The sequence below is a fragment of the Styela clava genome, chromosome 6, assembly GCF_964204865.1.
Source record: "Styela clava chromosome 6, kaStyClav1.hap1.2, whole genome shotgun sequence".
NCBI classification, from domain to species: domain Eukaryota; kingdom Metazoa; phylum Chordata; class Ascidiacea; order Stolidobranchia; family Styelidae; genus Styela; species Styela clava.
The window spans coordinates 1,437,573-1,454,714 of NC_135255.1; the positions used below are offsets into that span (position 1 = coordinate 1,437,573).

Below are 17,142 nucleotides of genomic sequence, written 5' to 3' on the forward strand. Positions count from 1 at the left end.
TGCCTGAGAGGCTAGAATAACATTAAAGATATCTAAGCACAATAACAACCCTATTATTCCTAATGGCGGGAATGGGACTAATCTATCTATGACAAATAAAATATAAAAAACAAAAAATCCATGACGAGCCCTGTTAATACTTTTCTTCTTTTGTCGGTGTCACGTTATCGTTTCCAGTTGAAAATATCTCAAAAATAGAAGAGAAAATAATGATTATGACATATAAGATAGGCAAGTATGGATACAGCATATTACTACAAAAGCTTTATTGATAAATATTAAATGCCAGCAATAAACATAATACTTGGTGCATTATTGTAACAGTAATAATATATTCAGAAAATTATTATATCGAATTAAAATCAAAATATACACTAAATGAAAAAAGCGAGCCTGCCTAATGAAGAATCTAACATATTTACCGGTATTTTAGATTCGTCTCTGGTTCCGTCTTCTTTCAATTTCTTCAGTGCCTTCAAAATTCTGTGCCTGAGAAGCTAAGATAATATTAACAATATCTAAGCCCAATAAAATTTGTAAAAATATTTACATTCAATTTGTAGATTTTCCTTGTTTCAGTCTTTTCCTAAGTTCTTCATTGTTTCCTTGTATCAGTCTTTTTCTTACTTCTACATTATTCTGTGCCTGAGAAGCTAGAATATCATTAAAAATATCTATGTCTCATAAAATTAGAAAAATATTTACTCGTAATTTATAGATTTTCCTTCTATCCGTCTTTTCTTGATTTTTCCAGTGTCTTCATACTTGTGTGCCTGAGAGGCTAGAATAACATTAAAAATATCTAAGCCTAATAAAAACCCTATTATTCCTAATGGCGGGAATGGGACTAATCTATCTATAACAAATAAATTATAAAAAACAAAAAAGCCATGGCGATCCCTGTTAATACTTTTCAACTTTTGTCGGTGTCACGTTATCGTTTCCAGTTGAAAATATCTCAAAAATAGAAGAGAAAATAATGATTATGACATATAAGATAGGCAAGTATGGATACAGCATATTATTAAAAACGCTTTATTAATAAATAATAAATGCCAGCAATAAACATAATACTTGGTGCAATATTGTATCAGTAATAACATAATCAGAAAAATATTATATCGAACTAAAATCAAAATGAACACTAGATAGAAGGAGTAAGCATGCCTAATAAAAACAAATGTAACATATTTACCGGTATTTTAGATTTGTCTCTGGCTCCGTCTTCTTTCAATTTCTTCAGTGCCTTCAAATTTCTGTGCCTGAGAAGCTAAGATAATATTAACAATATCTAAGCTCAATAAAATTTGTAAAAATATTTACATTCAATTTGTAGATTTTCCTTGTTTCAGTCTTTTCCTAATTTCTTCATTGTTTCCTTGTATCAGACTTTTTCTTACTTCTTCATAATTCTGTGACTGAGAAGCTAGAATACCATTAAAAATATCTGAGCCTCATAAAATTCGAAAAATATTTACATGTAATTTGTAGATTTTCCTTCTATCAGTCTTTTCTTGATTTTCCCAGTGTTTTCATACTTGTGTGCCTGAGAGGCTAGAATAACATTAAAAATATCTAAGCCCAATAAAAACCCTATTATTCCTAATGGCGGGAATGGGACTAATCTATCTATGACAAATAAAATATAAAAAACAAAAAATCCATGGCGAGCCCTGTTAAAACTTTTCTTCTTTTGTCGGTGTCACGTTATCGTTTCCAGTTGAAAATATCTCAAAAATAGAAGAGAAAATAATGATTATGACATATAAGATAGGCAAGTATGGATACAGCATATTACTGCAAAAGCTTTATTGATAAATATTAAATGCCAGCAATAAACATAATACTTGGTGCATCATTGTAACAGTAATAATATATTCAGAAAATTATTATAACGAATTAAAATCAAAATATACACTAAATGAAAAAAGAGAGCCTGCCTAATGAAAAATCTAACATATTTACCGGTATTTTAGATTTGTCTCTGGTTCCGTCTTCTTTCAATTTCTTCAGTGCCTTCAAAATTCTGTGCCTGAGAAGCTAAGATAATATTAACAATATCTAAGCCCAATAAAATTTGTAAAAATATTTACATTCAATTTGTAGATTTTCCTTGTTTCAGTCTTTTCCTAAGTTCTTCATTGTTTCCTTGTATCAGTCTTTTTCTTACTTCTACATTATTCTGTGCCTGAGAAGCTAGAATATCATTAAAAATATCTATGTCTCATAAAATTCGAAAAATATTTACTCGTTATTTATAGATTTTCCTTCTATCCGTCTTTTCTTGATTTTTCCAGTGTCTTCATACTTGTGTGCCTGAGAGGCTAGAATAACATTAAAAATATCTAAGCCCAATAAAAACCCTATTATTCCTAATGGCGGGAATGGGACTAATCTATCTATGAAAAATAAAATATAAAAAACAAAAAATCCATGGCGAGCCCTGTTAATACTTTTCTTCTTTTGTCGGTGTCACGTTATCGTTTCCAGTTGAAAATATCTCTAAAATAGAAGAGAAAATATTGATTATGACATATAAGATAAGCAAGTATGTATACAGCATATTACTACAAAAGCTTTATTGATAAAAATTAAATGCCAGCAATAAACATAATACTTGGTGCATTATTGTTACAGTAACAATATATTCAGAAAATTATTATAACGAATTAAAATCAAAATATACACTAAATGAAAAAAGTAAGCCTGCCTAATGAAAAATCTAACATATTTACCGGTATTTTAGATTTGTCTCTGGTTCCGTCTTCTTTCAATTTCTTCAGTGCCTTCAAAATTCTGTGCCTGAGAAGCTAAGATAATATTAACAATATCTAAGCCCAATAAAATTTGTAAAAATATTTACATTCAATTTGTAGATTTTCCTTGTTTCAGTCTTTTCCTAAGTTCTTCATTGTTTCCTTGTATCAGTCTTTTTCTTACTTCTACATTATTCTGTGCCTGAGAAGCTAGAATATCATTAAAAATATCTATGTCTCATAAAATTCGAAAAATATTTACTCGTTATTTATAGATTTTCCTTCTATCCGTCTTTTCTTGATTTTTCCAGTGTCTTCATACTTGTGTGCCTGAGAGGCTAGAATAACATTAAAAATATCTAAGCCTAATAAAAACCCTATTATTCCTAATGGCGGGAATGGGACTAATCTATCTATAACAAATAAATTATAAAAAACAAAAAAGCCATGGCGATCCCTGTTAATACTTTTCTTCTTTTGTCGGTGTCACGTTATCGTTTCCAGTTGAAAATATTTCAAAAATAGAAGAGAAAATAATGATTATGACATATAAGATAGGCAAGTATGGATACAGCATATTATTAAAAACGCTTTATTAATAAATAATAAATGCCAGCAATAAACATAATACTTGGTGCAATATTGTATCAGTAATAACATAATCAGAAAAATATTATATCGAACTAAAATCAAAATGAACACTAGATAGAAGGAGTAAGCATGCCTAATAAAAACAAATGTAACATATTTACCGTTATTTTAGATTTGTCTCTGGCTCCGTCTTCTTTCAATTTCTTCAGTGCCTTCAAATTTCTGTGCCTGAGAAGCTAAGATAATATTAACAATATCTAAGCTCAATAAAATTTGTAAAAATATTTACATTCAATTTGTAGATTTTCCTTGTTTCAGTCTTTTCCTAATTTCTTCATTGTTTCCTTGTATCAGACTTTTTCTTACTTCTCCATAATTCTGTGACTGAGAAGCTAGAATACCATTAAAAATATCTGAGCCTCATAAAATTCGAAAAATATTTACATGTAATTTGTAGATTTTCCTTCTATCAGTCTTTTCTTGATTTTTCCAGTGTTTTCATACTTGTGTGCCTGAGAGGCTAGAATAACATTAAAAATATCTAAGCCCAATAAAAACCCTATTATTCCTAATGGCGGGAATGGGACTAATCTATCTATGACAAATAAAATATAAAAAACAAAAAATCCATGACGAGCCCTGTTAATACTTTTCTTCTTTTGTCGGTGTCACGTTATCGTTTCCAGTTGAAAATATCTCAAAAATAGAAGAGAAAATAATGATTATGACTTATAAGATAGGCAAGTATGGATACAGCATATTACTACAAAAGCTTTATTGATAAATATTAAATGCCAGCAATAAACATAATACTTGGTGCATTATTGTAACAGTAATAATATATTCAGAAAATTATTATATCGAATTAAAATCAAAATATACACTAAATGAAAAAAGCGAGCCTGCCTAATGAAGAATCTAACATATTTACCGGTATTTTAGATTCGTCTCTGGTTCCGTCTTCTTTCAATTTCTTCAGTGCCTTCAAAATTCTGTGCCTGAGAAGCTAAGATAATATTAACAATATCTAAGCCCAATAAAATTTGTAAAAATATTTACATTCAATTTGTAGATTTTCCTTGTTTCAGTCTTTTCCTAAGTTCTTCATTGTTTCCTTGTATCAGTCTTTTTCTTACTTCTACATTATTCTGTGCCTGAGAAGCTAGAATATCATTAAAAATATCTATGTCTCATAAAATTAGAAAAATATTTACTCGTAATTTATAGATTTTCCTTCTATCCGTCTTTTCTTGATTTTTCCAGTGTCTTCATACTTGTGTGCCTGAGAGGCTAGAATAACATTAAAAATATCTAAGCCTAATAAAAACCCTATTATTCCTAATGGCGGGAATGGGACTAATCTATCTATAACAAATAAATTATAAAAAACAAAAAAGCCATGGCGATCCCTGTTAATACTTTTCAACTTTTGTCGGTGTCACGTTATCGTTTCCAGTTGAAAATATCTCAAAAATAGAAGAGAAAATAATGATTATGACATATAAGATAGGCAAGTATGGATACAGCATATTATTAAAAACGCTTTATTAATAAATAATAAATGCCAGCAATAAACATAATACTTGGTGCAATATTGTATCAGTAATAACATAATCAGAAAAATATTATATCGAACTAAAATCAAAATGAACACTAGATAGAAGGAGTAAGCATGCCTAATAAAAACAAATGTAACATATTTACCGGTATTTTAGATTTGTCTCTGGCTCCGTCTTCTTTCAATTTCTTCAGTGCCTTCAAATTTCTGTGCCTGAGAAGCTAAGATAATATTAACAATATCTAAGCTCAATAAAATTTGTAAAAATATTTACATTCAATTTGTAGATTTTCCTTGTTTCAGTCTTTTCCTAATTTCTTCATTGTTTCCTTGTATCAGACTTTTTCTTACTTCTTCATAATTCTGTGACTGAGAAGCTAGAATACCATTAAAAATATCTGAGCCTCATAAAATTCGAAAAATATTTACATGTAATTTGTAGATTTTCCTTCTATCAGTCTTTTCTTGATTTTCCCAGTGTTTTCATACTTGTGTGCCTGAGAGGCTAGAATAACATTAAAAATATCTAAGCCCAATAAAAACCCTATTATTCCTAATGGCGGGAATGGGACTAATCTATCTATGACAAATAAAATATAAAAAACAAAAAATCCATGGCGAGCCCTGTTAAAACTTTTCTTCTTTTGTCGGTGTCACGTTATCGTTTCCAGTTGAAAATATCTCAAAAATAGAAGAGAAAATAATGATTATGACATATAAGATAGGCAAGTATGGATACAGCATATTACTGCAAAAGCTTTATTGATAAATATTAAATGCCAGCAATAAACATAATACTTGGTGCATCATTGTAACAGTAATAATATATTCAGAAAATTATTATATCGAATTAAAATCAAAATATACACTAAATGAAAAAAGAGAGCCTGCCTAATGAAAAATCTAACATATTTACCGGTATTTTAGATTTGTCTCTGGTTCCGTCTTCTTTCAATTTCTTCAGTGCCTTCAAAATTCTGTGCCTGAGAAGCTAAGATAATATTAACAATATCTAAGCCCAATAAAATTTGTAAAAATATTTACATTCAATTTGTAGATTTTCCTTGTTTCAGTCTTTTCCTAAGTTCTTCATTGTTTCCTTGTATCAGTCTTTTTCTTACTTCTACATTATTCTGTGCCTGAGAAGCTAGAATATCATTAAAAATATCTATGTCTCATAAAATTCGAAAAATATTTACTCGTTATTTATAGATTTTCCTTCTATCCGTCTTTTCTTGATTTTTCCAGTGTCTTCATACTTGTGTGCCTGAGAGGCTAGAATAACATTAAAAATATCTAAGCCCAATAAAAACCCTATTATTCCTAATGGCGGGAATGGGACTAATCTATCTATGAAAAATAAAATATAAAAAACAAAATATCCATGGCGAGCCCTGTTAATACTTTTCTTCTTTTGTCGGTGTCACGTTATCGTTTCCAGTTGAAAATATCTCAAAAATAGAAGAGAAAATATTGATTATGACATATAAGATAAGCAAGTATGTATACAGCATATTACTACAAAAGCTTTATTGATAAAAATTAAATGCCAGCAATAAACATAATACTTGGTGCATTATTGTTACAGTAACAATATATTCAGAAAATTATTATAACGAATTAAAATCAAAATATACACTAAATGAAAAAAGTAAGCCTGCCTAATGAAAAATCTAACATATTTACCGGTATTTTAGATTTGTCTCTGGTTCCGTCTTCTTTCAATTTCTTCAGTGCCTTCAAAATTCTGTGCCTGAGAAGCTAAGATAATATTAACAATATCTAAGCCCAATAAAATTTGTAAAAATATTTACATTCAATTTGTAGATTTTCCTTGTTTCAGTCTTTTCCTAAGTTCTTCATTGTTTCCTTGTATCAGTCTTTTTCTTACTTCTACATTATTCTGTGCCTGAGAAGCTAGAATATCATTAAAAATATCTATGTCTCATAAAATTCGAAAAATATTTACTCGTTATTTATAGATTTTCCTTCTATCCGTCTTTTCTTGATTTTTCCAGTGTCTTCATACTTGTGTGCCTGAGAGGCTAGAATAACATTAAAAATATCTAAGCCTAATAAAAACCCTATTATTCCTAATGGCGGGAATGGGACTAATCTATCTATAACAAATAAATTATAAAAAACAAAAAAGCCATGGCGATCCCTGTTAATACTTTTCTTCTTTTGTCGGTGTCACGTTATCGTTTCCAGTTGAAAATATTTCAAAAATAGAAGAGAAAATAATGATTATGACATATAAGATAGGCAAGTATGGATACAGCATATTATTAAAAACGCTTTATTAATAAATAATAAATGCCAGCAATAAACATAATACTTGGTGCAATATTGTATCAGTAATAACATAATCAGAAAAATATTATATCGAACTAAAATCAAAATGAACACTAGATAGAAGGAGTAAGCATGCCTAATAAAAACAAATGTAACATATTTACCGTTATTTTAGATTTGTCTCTGGCTCCGTCTTCTTTCAATTTCTTCAGTGCCTTCAAATTTCTGTGCCTGAGAAGCTAAGATAATATTAACAATATCTAAGCTCAATAAAATTTGTAAAAATATTTACATTCAATTTGTAGATTTTCCTTGTTTCAGTCTTTTCCTAATTTCTTCATTGTTTCCTTGTATCAGACTTTTTCTTACTTCTCCATAATTCTGTGACTGAGAAGCTAGAATACCATTAAAAATATCTGAGCCTCATAAAATTCGAAAAATATTTACATGTAATTTGTAGATTTTCCTTCTATCAGTCTTTTCTTGATTTTTCCAGTGTTTTCATACTTGTGTGCCTGAGAGGCTAGAATAACATTAAAAATATCTAAGCCCAATAAAAACCCTATTATTCCTAATGGCGGGAATGGGACTAATCTATCTATGACAAATAAAATATAAAAAACAAAAAATCCATGGCGAGCCCTGTTAATACTTTTCTTCTTTTGTCGGTGTCACGTTATCGTTTCCAGTTGAAAATATCTCAAAAATAGAAGAGAAAATAATGATTATGACATATAAGATAGGCAAGTATGGATACAGCATATTACTGCAAAAGCTTTATTGATAAATATTAAATGCCAGCAATAAACATACTACTTGGTGCATTATTGTAACAGTAATAATATATTCAGAAAATTATTATATCGAATTAAAATCAAAATATACACTAAATGAAAAAAGCGAGCCTGCCTAATGAAAAATCTAACATATTTACCGGTATTTTAGATTTGTCTCTGGTTCCGTCTTCTTTCAATTTCTTCAGTGCCTTCAAAATTCTGTGCCTGAGAAGCTAAGATAATATTAACAATATATCTAAGCCCAATAAAATTTGTAAAAATATTTACATTCAATTTGTAGATTTTCCTTGTTTCAGTCTTTTCCTAAGTTCTTCATTGTTTCCTTGTATCAGTCTTTTTCTTACTTCTACATTATTCTGTGCCTGAGAAGCTAGAATATCATTAAAAATATCTATGTCTCATAAAATTCGAAAAATATTTACTCGTTATTTATAGATTTTCCTTCTATCCGTCTTTTCTTGATTTTTCCAGTGTCTTCATACTTGTGTGCCTGAGAGGCTAGAATAACATTAAAAATATCTAAGCCCAATAAAAACCCAATTATTCCTAATGGCGGGAATGGGACTAATCTATCTATAACAAATAAAATATAAAAAACAAAAAAAGCCATGGCGATCCCTGTTAATACTTTTCTTCTTTTGTCGGTGTCACGATATCTTGTTTTCCTGTTGAAAATATCTCAAAAAATACAATAGAAAATAAAGACTACGGCAAAAAAAAGCCAAATATGGAAACAGCATATTACAAAAAAGCTTATTAAATAATGTAAAATATCTGTAATAAACAATAATATAAATCACTAATCAGTAACATATAATAACAGTAATAAAAATATAAGAATAACGTGAAACGTTATTTTAAATTTTTCATACCAGGACATCAAATACAGGATTACATTGCAGGGTGATAAAATACAAATAACAATTTATTTAGTTTTCTGAGCTATGATTCAATTCATTAATAAATATACAATCAAGAATCTGTTCGCAATTATTCAATATACACAAATAGTTAGTTCCTCACGAGTTGACCCATTTTAAACTTTTGCATATATTTCTTTTACAGTGTGTATGGCATTTTGGTATAGCTTTAAACAACAGTCTTATTTGATATAAAGGCATTTGTGCGTGCTGCCCAATGCATTTGTTTGCTACCACATATTAGTAATCAGTGCACATGCATACGAGCTTAATACGTAGGGCAATGAGATACAGTCTCAAACAAATAGTGACTTTTTCAATATCAAAGTCTTGTGTGTGGACTCGATGCATTTGTTGGCTAGCACATCTTAGTCATCTTTAATAAGACTTTTCTTCATATTTGAATAATTGAGTTTTATTTTCTTTTGAAAAACAGAAAGAGTCGTCACGTTCCTTAATTGAGGAATCCTGTAAAAATATATTTCAATATACTATTTTTTTTATATATACTCTATTTATATATATACTCTATTTATATATACTATATACTAATTTTAATATATTAATAAAAATATACATTTAGTTATTATGCCTTTTTATAATAGAGGAAGTAAATTATGAGCAACTTATTACGTATGGCTCTATAAGACGCCTATAACGTGTTGGGCGGTGACCCTGCGCGTCATCAACTACCTTAGACCTATAACCTGCCAGTTTTCTCGATATTAACAACTCCACAACTTTGAATATGATTGAAGTCTATTACTGGCAATGAAATATTCAGTCTACATGAATAAAGTACGAAAAAACAAATAATATGTGCGAAATGCATAATGTAGAAGCCAAAACTATTAATGTATAGGGTTGCTAAATTTTACGACCAACCTAAGTAGGGACAACATACTTAATTCCGAAAGATGCAAACAATACCAACATTAATTTATGCAATATTATTGAACCCATTTAACTAAAATATAATACAAGCCAACAATCAGTTTATTACGGCAATTGAATTAACACTACTTAAACGACAAACTTCTAATGCGAATTACCTCTTGAATAGCCGACTCGCAATGATCCGAAATACCGAAATAATAATAAACAAACAAGAGTATGAGAAGACAAGACCGATACAAGATTTTGTTTACGTCAACATGTCTATTTTCTTCCAGCAAACAGACGATGAAATTGCCTCAAAGAGAGTAGTCTATGAGCGGTCATTCACCAAAAGTACAATGCCCGATAACTCTCGAAATAACCCCGGGTCAAATATATATACGGAATAAAACAATTAAACTTTGTCTGTAGCTGAGGAAATGAATCTTAGTGGTAGTATGTGTAACCAATTACACGCTTAAGATGGTTTAATAAGAGACGCTATTTGATATCATACGAGTTTTTAATGTTTGCAGTAAAAGAGTACATTGTTTTACAACATATCATTTGATACAATAACGCATGCGGTGGATATCAATTTTAAACATTACATTAACGTTCATTACATTATACTAGAGATTCCAACATGAGAGATGTACCAATACCACTTGTCGCCGATTCGCCTTGTACCGATTCGACAACAACGATAAAACGCCGATATCAATATTTTAAGCAGAAATTGCCGACATTTACATGCTATGTAATTATTATCTCAAGTATGCAGTCCAAACTAGGTAAAGTAACAGTTTGCAAGCAGTATTTATGCCACACAATTTTCTCAGATTGAAATAAAAACATATTTCAGATAATAAGAATTACTGATTTGGGTCCAGATACGTTTTTTAGTTTAAATACATTGCACACTGACGCTAATAATATCGGTGTTCGGTTAGAAAACTCATCGGGTTTGGCTACTGTGGGTGGCCTATTCTCGTTTTTATTCGCGCGGTTGGAAAACAGCATTGCTCATACTTAACAAGGCTAAAACCGTGAAAAGCAAAAAATAATTTTCATATCAGTATTTCAACCTACTTTTGAAAAACATTCTGGAATAGATTAAAAAGTTAATTATCTTGGAAATATCAGTCTACATTTAGCTGATATCGATACGAATACCGATACCAAATATTTTGCCGATATTACCGATACCCGATACCTTTTTCCGGAAGTCTTCTAATTTCATTTGACCAGCACCGACTGTACAACGACATTGATGTTTGTTTTAAGCAGAAGGTAGAACACTCATTTTAATAATTCCAAACCGAAATTGAAATAAATGAAAAATCCAATATACCGCAATTAATGATAAAATAAAATAAGTAAACAATCCACGATAGTAATTTGAACATTCGTCAAAAAATTAATATTCAAGCCAGACTATATTATTGCAAAATAAACCTAGCATATTGGGTTAGTTCAGCTGTACTCAGTTAATATTTGAACGTGTTTCAACTTAAAAATATTCTAATTTGAATCAAGCATTAAAATTGGAACCAAGTTGAAGTAATAAAAACGCGATTATCAGAAGACGACCCGTAAGTTACAATGGCATTATATTTTCATGGCATCGTGACACCAGGACAAGTTTATAAATGACCTCTTAAGAAAGGAGAGCAACTATATGGTCTTTTTTAAACCAAGATAAAAGTAAAATCAATATTATCATGAAGTCTTGGAATACCACAAAATACAACAAAAAAAACAAAATAAAAAAGTATGAAACGCAAAGAACTACAGAAAAAAATGTCCGTTGAAGTATAAAATGTACAGACATTCTTCTTTTTTACAGGTATTCCATATTTTCCTCTTTATAATGTTAACGGCGTTCTATATTTTGTACTAAACCCAAAGAGGGTTTATTTGATTTGGGAGATTCGTTTTCTTTATAGTTACGTTAACATATTTTTAAAATATGACTTCAAAACAATCGCACCACAAATGAGAGTTTTAGGATGTACCTGCATGAAAGCAAGTAGAATCTGCATTTTTGTTTTTTCAAAATTATAGTAGTAGTATATATATTTAGTATATTATTATAGTAGTTTAATTTTGTCACAATTACAGCCAACAAGGCTTATTAACGCACCGAGCGTATTTTTATTTATTTTTTTCATTAATGTGATACGAAATGAATAAAACCAAAGCATTCCAGTAATCTGTCGGCTAAATTTAAAATTAACCAACGCCAAAACTTTGTCTTTCCAAACACAGTTTAACGCACAAAAACATTCTGTGTCCTAAGCATTATTTTATCTCGGCTCTATATTATGAATTAGTTTTCTTTTGTGTATATTTTTCAATGCACGCACAAGTTTAACCAGTGCACCGCATTTGTAGAAGAGGAATTATCTAGCCTATTGGGTAAATTTAAGCGCCTCCAGTTGACAGTTAGTTGGACGTGTTTTAATCTATAGTTATTCTAACACTCTCCAACATTAAAATAAGAAACAAGTTAAAGTAATAAAAACGCGTCTATTTGACGAACTACGTATGGTACAACGACATTACAGTGCCATGCCCTTGAGATATCAAAACAAGTTTATAAATGTCCACTTATTAGCAGTAGATCAGCTAAAATAGAACAAACGATTAAGCGAGGGCCTTATTAATATGACTCGTCATGTGTGCAGTGTAAATTGGATATTTTCTGGCTTGCCAGCCTGTTTGGAACTGTTTTCTATGGAACAAGAAGGAACAAGAATTTTGCAGTTCATTTTCCTCTCTTCAAGAGTAATCGCAAACTCTAATGAAGAACAAACTGATCAGTATTGTTACGACAAAATCAGAAAATTCTAAAAATTTATAAAAAGTCCTCGTGTTACGTGCTTTCAAATCTATCAATCTATTACGCTTTATCAGAGAATTAGAAGTGACCATTTCATTTCTTTCATAAATTTGTGGAAACGTTCAGCGCCTTTTTGTTGATACGTTTGCTTTCATTTCCCCAATATTAACATACTTACTTTCCATCTTTACTGTTTTACTCAAGTAAAAACAATAAACATCATTTAGCATTTTCCAATGTATTTTTGTACGGATAAGAAATTCATGCGACAATGACTTAAAAATAAATTATTGTTTATCGTACTTTTTTGTATTTTAATAAAAATTAAAATTTGCTAAACACAAATCTGGGTCGGGCATTTAAGTTGATGACAGATTTAAATTCAATTCAATTGATGCATTTTTTTCAACAAAAAAAAACGAATGCAGATTTCAAATTTTCAAATCATTCTTATCCAGAACTCCAACCCAAGCTGGACAACTAATATTTTGTCATTTTGAAGATGGCGGGGGTGTTTTCCCAAATCTCTCATTTTTCTTAAGAAGCATTCTCAATTGTGGTAATATACTTGAAACACAATAGGTTTTTTCAAAAATATTCGGGAAATCGAGCACTAATATAAAAAAACTTAATCAACAAAAAGTTGTGGTGGCACAATGTGGTATTCGAAGACGGTAAATTTTACAAAAATTGATTAATTTCCGGAGAATATTTAGTTATTTCGATCTAATTTCGACTAGAATTTGAATGTACCAGTAATTTTACGAACTATGTCATTATGTGAACTATATGAACTATGTCAAGTTTTGGGTTTATGAATGACAGAAAATATAATTCGATATGAATTGGATATATGTTATAACAAATCTATTTGAACCTGTCTGTTTCTACTCTCTCGATATGGCAACATCGAAAAAAAACAATACTACGTAACGTTGTGTGATTTTTCAAATTCTAGTTAACCTTAACCTTTCCGCGCCTGTCGAACCCCTGCACTATCCTGGAAGCCCTCGCCAAACCCCATTGTACCGAACAGTTGAAATTAGGAGCCCAATCCTAACTTTATAAAGGGGAAGCCTAATTTCGTGCAAAGTTATAGAAAGTGAAAAGATTCATCTTGAAATTTTAGATTTTCCATAACAATCCAAGATGTTTGAAAGTCATAAGCAGAAAGCATCTAAGTGCACTATCATATAAGCACAAACACCCAAGCGCGCGACATCCGTGGAGATGACGGGTTCACTAAAACGTACGACTGCGCACACTATACAAACAGCAACGCTAATTTATCAGTTGTTAAACGTGTAAGTTTAAATATCTGAGATGAACTCTAGTTAAATGTGCATAATTTGAGGACGATGTGCTGGAAAAGTGCCATAATATAAAACTGAATTTAAAGGACCCTCGTCGAAACCCTGGAACAGCTCCAACGAACACCAAAAACTCGATTTAACCCTGGTTAAAACTACTGTTCTAGACTATCGAAAAACTAACAAAACGCTATGGCGATGAAACAAACCCATAAAATATGGATATAATAAATACTATAAAATGAGGCCCGACCAATTGTATGAATGCAACCGCAAATGCCTCATTGCCAGTATTATAACCCCATTGCTGGCGACTGGGACATACATACTTCGATACTTGCCATCGATAGCAGAACGCCCAAAAGGAAACATAACTCGCTTCTTTTTGGAAATTAGGTATACGAAATTATCAAAGCAGCAAAATTTATAGCATACCGGCTAAAAACTGAACACCTGCCCGTGAACTAGCGTGTGGAAACCATTGCATTACATGACTTTACGAAATTATATCAATAAAATTGGGCGAAATATTTTGGACATCTTGTGAGGATAATTCAAATATTTGCAGCTCTTCCTGACTAGCGGGATTTAACATGATATATCAGTTTATACCTGACAAAATATTAATTGAAAGATTTATAAGATTACATACTTGCTCTTTAATCTTTATACTATATAGGCTTCCGTCTCACTCCGTGATGCACCGACTACTAGTATACCAATGTCGATTCCGTTTGATGCAATGACTCTTTCAAGCAGTGTTTTAGAAAACTGAAAATAAAAATATAATTTTATTATGAATCACAAAAAATGCTGTTTGGCAGAGGTGAAGCAAATGTAAGCTTATAATAAAAATACATAAAAAAAAATCAATTAAATGTCATGATCATGTGTACACAGAGTCTATCTAACTTTTAGGTGAAACTAAATTTCGTTGACCTAAGACACTATCAAGTTATTTAAATCACAAAAAATGCTATTTAACAGAAGAGATATAGTTGTTCGAACTATGTCATTATTAATCTTTGGGATTGTATTTAGCAGGGACACAGAGAAGCTAAGCTTATACTAGAAGTTTAAAAAAATAAATTATTAATTTTTCGTTTATTCTAAAATTATTTGCTGATTTCCACGAAAATTACAATTTGTACTTAATTTGAATGATCTGTCAGTGCATTATATTGTATTTCATCATATAAATATTGACCACCAGTCAATTATTTACTAGTTCAGTGGTTTTCAAACGGTGGGGCGCGCCTCACGAGGGAAGGTAAACATTTTAAGGGGACGTAAAGCTGATTGATGAAACTTACAAAACGCCTAAAATCTTGTCCGCCTAATTTTCCTAATTTATTTCATTATTTACGTTCCATCCACGTATTTGCAACGTGCTTCTTGACGAAAACTTCCGTCTTAACTATCTGTGTTTTTGTAGCACATTGTTAACTAGTTAGCGCGAGACTTGAGAAATTCCAAACTTGGGCGGCTTAAAATGTTTGTGTACCACGGGCATTGTGTGTTATATTTACCTTAATATTCAGGTCCTCTCTTCTTTTTCTTCCCAACAACAAATAATTTTCAATAAGTTACATTAGCCACAGGGATTGTAGATATTATACATTCATTATAAGAACATAACATATTAATACTCGAAATAAACTATGAAGAAATAGAGAATATATTTCTAGATTTGAAAACTTATGGACATGAAGGCATGGGTTCTAGGAACACTACCAATGAAGGTCTATACTGGTCATAAGTTATTTACGGCTATAGTAAATTATAGGGAATTTAATGTTAGGACATGAACCATATGGTTAAACCAGTACCAATGAGTGAGATTTAGGGTTATATTAATTATAAATACACTTATATGTTATCGTTATTTGAAATACAATTCAACTTCCAACGCTCAACAAAATATCAATAAGGTTATCAACAGACAAGGGGGTTAATAACTACATTAATACCCTCTGTAAGATTCTCTTACATAGTATGGTACTTCGCGTGACTTGCCATTTGTGGTGAAAACGGGTTTCAAGATTAATAAATAAGGGTATATGGTATATAGAATGGTAAGGACTATGCTTGTAACGAAGTTAGACATGTTAGCCTCATGATAAACAACTTTAGGGTCGTAATATTCGCATTAATACAGCGTCATACATAGATACATACACGCATGAATATAGGATATGAATGACATGAAACATATGATTACAGTGACTACCAAGGATTATCTGCTTCTAACACTTATCAATATGAACCGTATGGTTACTTAGACTAACAAGAATTGCCAGCTTTGAACACTTATCAATATGAACCGTATGGTCACTTGGACTACCGAGGATTGCCAGCTTCGAACACTTATCAATATGAATCGTATGGTTACTTGGATTACCAAGGATTGCCAGCTTCGAACACTTATCAATATGAAGCGCGTGGTTTCTAGGACTACCAAGGATTGTCAGCTTTGAACACATATCAATATGAATCGTATGGTTACTTGAACTAGCAAAGATTGCCAGCTTCGAACACTTATCAACATGAATTGTATGGTTACTGGGAGTAACAAGGATTGCCAACTTCGAACACATATCAACATGAAACGTATGGTTATTGGTTACTGGGACTACCAAGGGAACGTAGGAATATGAAACGTATGGTTATTGGTTACTGGGACTACCAAGAGAAGTATAAGTCGGACGTAGGGGATTTACGTCTACATTGGTGCATTTGGCCTAATTTATATATCATCCCTATTGAAAATTTCAGTTTGGGACACGAAATACATGGGTAACCAGCACCGAAGGCAGTAAGATCCACGGTTATATTAATGTACTTAATTAGACTCACTCCAATATTACCAGTATTGAAAATTTATTGCGATTCTGGATTGGAACATGAATGACATGGTTATTACCTGTTTACTACCAGGTGGTATAAAACAGTTAATCGTTTAACGAGCCTACAATTTAAATATATTTAGACGAATGATAACACGCAAAAAAGTTGATGCTGAGTCCACTGTGCAGGGGTTCAATACAGCAGAAAATATGTGAATGCTCCTTTACAATGTTTCTTGAGATGCAATGAAATGAGAAAATAAAATCCATATGTTATATTCGAAAGATGCATCAATGCGTGATTTTTATAAAGATGCATCTTTTTAATGAAAATCTCTCATAATTTTA

General features: G+C 30.9%; 1 long non-coding RNA gene across 2 annotated transcripts in view; it reads right to left on the bottom strand.

Moving 5' to 3' along the window:
* The window catches only part of LOC120330772 (uncharacterized), a 188,918-nt gene that overhangs the window by 164,385 nt on the left and 7,391 nt on the right, over positions 1-17,142 (bottom strand). Inside the window, exons 5-6 of one of the 2 annotated variants that reach the window (XR_005567885.2) lie at positions 14,601-14,719; positions 8,865-9,385 (exon numbers count right to left, since the gene is read on the bottom strand). This is a non-coding gene — a long non-coding RNA (uncharacterized LOC120330772). Of the gene's footprint in view, positions 1-8,864; positions 9,386-14,600; positions 14,720-17,142 lie in introns of those variants that run through there. The other variant, XR_013476603.1, reaches the window with a different exon arrangement.